At 36.9% G+C, this 7,180-nt stretch overlaps 3 non-coding genes across 3 annotated transcripts; 2 read left to right on the top strand and 1 right to left on the bottom strand.

Annotated features, from left to right (window-relative positions):
• Positions 1 to 1,566: 1,566 nt before the first annotated feature.
• On the top strand, positions 1,567 to 1,646 carry Trnal-uag. Its single transcript has one exon. It is a non-coding gene; the product is annotated as a tRNA-Leu (tRNA).
• Positions 1,647 to 1,934: 288 nt separating this feature from the next.
• Trnaq-cug lies at positions 1,935 to 2,006 on the bottom strand. Its single transcript has one exon. It is a non-coding gene; the product is annotated as a tRNA-Gln (tRNA).
• Positions 2,007 to 2,222: 216 nt separating this feature from the next.
• Trnaa-ugc lies at positions 2,223 to 2,294 on the top strand. Its single transcript has one exon. It is a non-coding gene; the product is annotated as a tRNA-Ala (tRNA).
• The last annotated feature ends 4,886 nt before the right edge of the window (positions 2,295 to 7,180 follow it).

The following is a 7,180-nucleotide window of genomic DNA, read 5'->3' as shown; positions in this document are numbered from 1 at the left end:
TCCGCAGGGACGTGTTGAAAGACCATTTTTTTTTTTTTTTTTTTTTTTTTTCCAGTCCCGTTTGCTTGTTTATTCATTAAAAGCAGATTTTTTTTTAGACTACATCATTTCGATGACGTATTATTGATTGGACGGATCGCAAAAGTCTTACGATTCTTGTTGTCACTGTAATATCAGGAAACGCGTAGTTTTTTGTTTGCTATTTTGACAAAATTTTTTTTATTCCATTTCTAGAATTGTTTGGCATTTTTTTTTTTTATCCTTTGTGACGGAATCGAATCGTACGTAAAATTTTTTTATAAATGCTTGATAAAAAAGAAAAAAAAAAAAAAAAAAAAAAAAGATTCTCATCAGATGCGATAAGGTAGCCTCTATTCAATCTATTTCTGTCATTTCTTCTCTCCTTCGTTCGGAGGGGACTTCATGTTGCATAATACACGGTATAACAATAATAATAATAATAATAATAATACAGATTTTCTGCAGTTCCTATCTTATTTTTCTTCTAATTTTCTACTTCTTTCTTTTTCTCCACCCCGCACGCTTTTTATCTCCACGTTTACCGTTATTACACTATAGGTATATAGAAAGTTCACGCAAATTCAGGGATCGATCGATCGTTCCGTCGTTCCTTCGTTCCGGTGCGCTGCGGAACGATCTTATTATATCGCCTTATGTCCTCCCTTGGGAACCTTGATCTCCCTGCAATCGCGGTGAAATAAAGCTCAGCGAAAAGATCTTCTCTCTGCCCCTTAAACGTGTATATATACATGTACATGAGGAATACTCCGTCATATCGGCCATCTTTTTTTTCAGTCGATATCTCGGATATTTTTTTTTTACATTCCACGAGCTTGTAGTTATATTCAAAAAAGTCGTTTATGAATTATTTCCGTTTTTTAGGACGAACCCTTTGGGAGATGAAATCGATTTTCCAAGTCTGTGTAGCGAGCGAGCGAGCTTTGGTCGTAAAAAAAGCAAAAAAAAAAAAAAAAAAAAAAGAAAATACGAAAACAAAAAACTCTGGACAAAAAACTTATCATTCGTTTTCCACATTTCAATGGATTTTAAAAGATAAGATTTTATCTCAATGTTGAGGCAGCGATTTTTTTGTCGAAAAAGTGACTGAATAATTCAAATCTCAAAATGGATTGTTTTCTGTTTTTTTTTTGTTTTTTTTTTTCAACGATCATCTTGAGAAACATGATTAGGTCATGTAAAAAAAAAAAAAAAAAAAATTTCGTCCAATTAAAAGCGTTTTATATACATTTCACGCGCAAGTGTTAAAGTTTATGTAATAATGATAGGGAAAATTCGTTTCGATCAGTGCAGATATTGAAGCTTATCTCGATACCTAAGAAAAAACAAAAAAAGAAAACAGTTTAATTTAAATGTTCATTTGATCAATTGATATTTTTTTTTTTTGTATGAATTAGCGATAATTAACGTAACTTCTTTCTTTTTTTTTCGCCAATTTAAGTTTCGAATAAAATTTTTCAAATGCATTTCGTACCCTCCGGGTCGTCTGCTTTATTTATACCACCATAGATATCAGCTGTTATCGAAGGCAGCGTGGCCGAGCGGTCTAAGGCGCTGGTTTTAGGCACCAGTCCGAAAGGGCGTGGGTTCGAATCCCACCGCTGTCAAGATTCTTTTTTTTTCCTCAACTCGAATTCATTTCCAACGATTCGATGATAATTAAGGCTAAAGTGATCGTGAAATATCAATATTTAATCGACATTTGAAAACGAGTAAAAAGCATAACGCGACTACGTTTGTATTTGCGAAAGATAAAGGTTTGCTGAGAAAATGAAAAATAAAAAAATAAAGAAGAAGAACGAAAGAAAAAATGTACGATAGACGGTTGGAGAGAGAGAGAGAGAGAGAGAGAGAGAGAGAGAGAGAGAGATGAAAAAAAAAATCGACAAAATTCAAGGTCCCACCGAGATTTGAACTCGGATCGCTGGATTCAGAGTCCAGAGTGCTAACCATTACACCATGGAACCTTTTTGTAACGTGCGATAATACCAAAATTCAAATTGCCAACGTTCATTAACGGTGGTGAGACTGAAACGATGAGAAACATGGCGATTCATTGGATCGCGTGAGAATTTAACGATTTGATTAATTTTACTCCTTGACAATGCAACGCGAGATCACGTCAAGTAAATTTGATGACGAATCGACAGTCAACTATAGCCACATGTCGACATCATATATCGGGGGATGTAGCTCAGTGGTAGAGCGTTCGCTTTGCATGTGAAAGGCCCCGGGTTCGATCCCCGGCATCTCCAGATTTTTTTTTCACTCTCTCTCTTTTTTTCATTTTTTCATTCTAGTTTTTCTTTCTTATTCATCCAGTTTTCTCGTCACCGTATTTATTTCCGTTTTTCCCCAGATTTTTTTCCGTTTCGTTTTTATCCAATCATCCGATGTATCCGATCGATCCTACTTCCGGTTTTAATATGTACCTTAATTCGCACCGTTCGACGGTGGGAAAAAAAAAAAAAAAAAAAACCATATATAGATACAATCAAAAAAGGTCAATAATTAGGACAGAGTCGATAACTGGTATACCTACACTTACCTTAGTTCGAAAATGTCGACAAGATAAAAAAAAAAAAAAAATCTCGGTGCGATTTATGCCAGCAATGAATAATTTTCGCATCGCAATAAATGCAGTGATATTATAGAACCGGTGAAATCTAATAATAAAAAAAAAAAAAAAACCAATAGTCGTAGGTATATATATATATATATATATATATATATATATATACGAGATTTTAGGAAACGGTCGAACGCTTGCACAATGCACGCAGCCATCCCTTGAGAGACTGTCCGACGGACGACGCTAGGCGTCGCGACGACGTACAGTAATTCCTTCGACCGTTACGCTGCTTCGCCTTCTTCCTTATACACATCTACATGCCTCTAAGTTTATAGGATATACATGTACATATAGAGAATATACATGTATATATATATAATCCGACGGCGTAACTACGTGAAAACAACATAAAAATCTCGGGGATATGATGGGGTATAATATTCTCGACGCGCACACCGTTTTGACCCTGGACTTCGGGGAGGGTCAGCAGTCGAGCGTGTCACCATTCTGCCACCCTTATAACAAAATTTTATTTACGAATATACTTATTTTTTTCTCTCATTCTATACACCCTTCCCCCCCCCCCCCCCCTTCCCTTCTCTTTTATTTCACGTTTTTTCCTTCCTTCCTTCCTTCATTTTTTTTTTTTTTTTTTTCTCTTCTCCACGTTTCTATATGTTATGTATTTTATGTATATCCTCCAGATATTAGATATATGTATGCAATCGTGTCTGATATCATCTTATGTACAGTCTATATTCTATGCAGCGATCGTTCATCCCGCGACGATTGAACATGAAGAAATCTTTATTTTTTTACACGCATGTTCGTTCCGAAATATCGTGAGGAAAATTCATGCATTTTCATAGTCACGAGATTGAATATCGAAAATAGTTTGGGGAAACAAATTTGGAGATTGTATCTAATCTGCTGTAACACAGGTTACTATAATCGCGTGTGTTTTTTTTGTTATATTTTGTATTCTTTGTAGTCTCTTTGCAATCTTTATGTAATCTTTATGTAATCCTTTGCTATCTCTATGAATTATTTGTAATTTTTTTTTCAATCCTTGCAATCTCTGTAATCGTTTCTAATCTATTCTAATCTTTCTGTAATCTTTTATAATCCTTGCAATTTTTCTTAATACCTGTAATCATTTGTAACGAATATTTAGTCTTTGTAATCCTAATCCGTGTGTACCATTTTTGCAGAGTTATTAATTACGGGTCTGCGGATTTCACGTTATTCCTTCGGTTCGTGAATTTGTCATGGCATTCAAGCTATGGTGTATGGATGTTTTTTTCTATTCAGTAAAAGGGACTGGATGTTCTGATCTATGAAATAAAATGTGATTTTATAACAAATTAATTTCAACAAACTCATATCTCAACTTCTCAACTATTGTTGAATTGAACTCTAGAGTACATTTTGCGTGTGATTCTTTTATTTATAATCTTTTTCTTAGCGACATATTATTCGAAGTTGACTCAAAGTTCTAAAAATTTTATTCCTGTTTCCGATACAGTGTGACTTTGGCATCACGTTTCTGTCCCTTTAAAGTATAGTGAATTGTCTAAAATTGTGCGATTGTATTTAGTATAAATTATAAAGTTACATACCAAGTATACAGGCATCATTGGGAAAAACGAATTCACAATCTCGTCAGGGTGAAAAGAGCTCTGGAATAATGAAGAAAACAGAGTTACAGAGAGAAGGGAACGAGAAGGTGATGATGGAGTGTTTGAAATCCATCAGATGGAAAAGATCACCGCCACGTCTGCAACAGCTCTCTAGATTTGAAGAGAGAAAAAAGCAATTTCAGTTTCAGTTTCAGTTTCAGTCACTCTTTCGTTCCTCAGTGTTAGAGCAATGCTATGTACGACATATTATATCCAAGTACCTAAAAGGGTATCTCGTATATACCTATACTTGTACCATAGGATTGACAATGGAACCGGAGCTGCAGACAGTTTTTGTCCATTCCCATTTATTTTTCTCAAGCGAAGGATTTCACTCGGCAGTGTGTAGCTGCATAGTTTGCACACTTTAACACCAAACTTCTGACTCGCGTTGGATGATCTTGTGTTGGTAACGTTGGTGTGTAATACCCTTGGAAAGAAGGAAGGAAGGAGAGGAAGAAGGAGAAGGAGAAGGAGAAGGATAAGGACCCCGAGTAGAAGGACGAGGAGGGTGAGCTCGGGCTTCAAATATTTATGCGGCTAATTTTGAGCGGAATTTTTAGAGCCGAAGGAAAATTCTGTGCCCAAGGTGCGGAGGAGGATTGAAAAGACGCGGAGGGAATTCCGGCAAACCCTCTCCGACATCGTCGCTGAGCAGATTCTGCAGATGCCGTGCAATGCTCGACACCCAAAGAAGCGAAATATCCTCCAGACTGAAATAACAAGGTGTATACCTATACCTACAACGCCTTTAATCATGATATTAAACATTTACGATTTCTCTCTTCTCTTTCCATTCATCTCATTCTTTTTCAATCTTTCGTGCGTACAATCTGCGCATGTATAGGTTATTCAACTTTTCTCTTTATTTATCCTCTCTTTTGTGTCAATTGAGGTTTCGTTGATCATCATGCGAAATGGAATGTCAGAACTTCGGGTATTCAAGTTACTACAATTAACTTCCGAAACCACATCGCACCATGTTGAAGTTAGTAACGTCAACCTAATGAAATATCGAAACGAAAATCACTTGATGGCGTTCGTATAACGTATGTATGAATGGGTTCTTTAACTTTTCTCTTTATTTATCCTCTCTTCTGTATCAACTGAGGTTTCGTTGATCGTCATGAGAAAAGGAATGTCACAACTTCGGGTATTCAAGTAACTACAATTAACTTCCGAACTTACATCGCGCCATGTTGACACTCGTCAAGTTGAAATTAGTAACGTCAACCCAATGAAATATCGAAATGAAAATCGCTGTTCTGAACCCTTAGAATCACTTGATGGAGTTCAGTAACCAAAAACCGATGATTACGCAGTAAGTTTTCCTTTCTTACGATGGTTCACCGATGTTCAGACAATCCTAAAGTTCCTCAAAATGTATCTCTACATTATCTTCACAAAGTTCAACCTCGCCAAGACTTGACTTGAGAAACGTTCAACTCTTTTTACGTACAGTGCATAACCGTCCGCACATGTGACTCCATTTCTCAACCACTTTTGAACATACAAATAATTGTAAGAATAGATAAATTCCAAGCCTGCTTGTGGCATAAACTTTTATCGGGATTTTTCCGCATTAATTTTTTTTTTCTGTCGTTGGAGCCTGAATTCTTTCGCGAATCAGACTCGCCATTGGAATGCTTTGCACGACGCAACGTTGCCGCTGTTATATGCACGTTCACCGCAGTGAAGTATCATTTTTCTTGTCACTCCTAGACGTTGTCTTCTCGCCTGGATTATGTCCTCATGGTATATCCTTGCGCACACGCGTTCCTCGTACCATATTGATGATACGGCAAACCGCAAGGATGCCGCTTGTGAATCGGCTCAATCTAGACCGTGTTCAGGTTTGTTTTCCTTTCGTGCGCAATTTGTCATCCATTGTCTGACCACACACGTGGGAGAGAGAGAGAGAAAGAGAGAATAGAGAGAGGCGTAGAGAGAGTCTGTATACATATATACTCACCACATCCAACTCCCGTCTACCGAACAGTTATTTATGGCTTCTCGAGTTAGTTGATTAAATTTTTTTTTTCCTCCCTTCTCCCTCTTCTGCCATCGCAATTCCGCTTCGTTTTCAAAAAACGAGGGTCAAAAGAGACTCTGGAATAACGGAACGAAAGAAAACGTTGAAGAAACTATATCTACGATAACCAAGCATATAGTCGTCCGATGATTGAAAAATTACTTCGCGACATGTTGTTCGATTAAATTTTTGTTTTTTATCGTGTTCCAATTTGCCATCATGACGGGAAACAATTTTCTATAACCGATGTCTCTGATGATTTAACGGTGGCAAGAATATTTATGAAATTTGATTCACTTTGCGAAACCGTCAACTGTTACGGCAAACCGCTTTGGTCGAAGGTTCAGGGGTTAGATAGAATATCGAATTCGTCGTCGAGGAAATCCGTAACTCAATTTCACGCTGCGCAAACATCTCGCAGTCTTCGGTTATAAACCTCCCTGCATCTATCTATCTACATATATATATATATATATATGTGTATGTATATGCATGTATATATGTATAATGTATACATATAAGTATTAGAAATACGATTTTGCAGACGAACGATGTCGAGGGACGTTGTCGATGCATGTTGCCCGGTATTTCGCCCGGACTTTAAACCATTTTCCAATTTTCATACGGGCGGAAAGATCGAGTTACAAAGTGAGCCTGAGATAAGTTGATTGCCGTTTCGAGACGAGGCGAGAGAGAAATCCCCTTGTTACTTTGGTTGCAGGGAATACGGCGCTTCGTTTTATTCACCAACGTCAAAACCATCTTTAGTTACATGTGTGCCACTTTTTACTATATATTGTTTTTCTTTTTTGCTTGCCAAGTTTTAGGCCAAGATTTTTACCACAGTAAATGACAGAT

Source organism: Diprion similis, chromosome 10, assembly GCF_021155765.1.
Source record: "Diprion similis isolate iyDipSimi1 chromosome 10, iyDipSimi1.1, whole genome shotgun sequence".
Taxonomy (NCBI): Eukaryota; Metazoa; Arthropoda; class Insecta; order Hymenoptera; family Diprionidae; genus Diprion; species Diprion similis.
The sequence above is the reverse complement of the archived record's forward strand: the minus strand, read 5'-3'. Positions and strand labels throughout refer to the sequence as shown.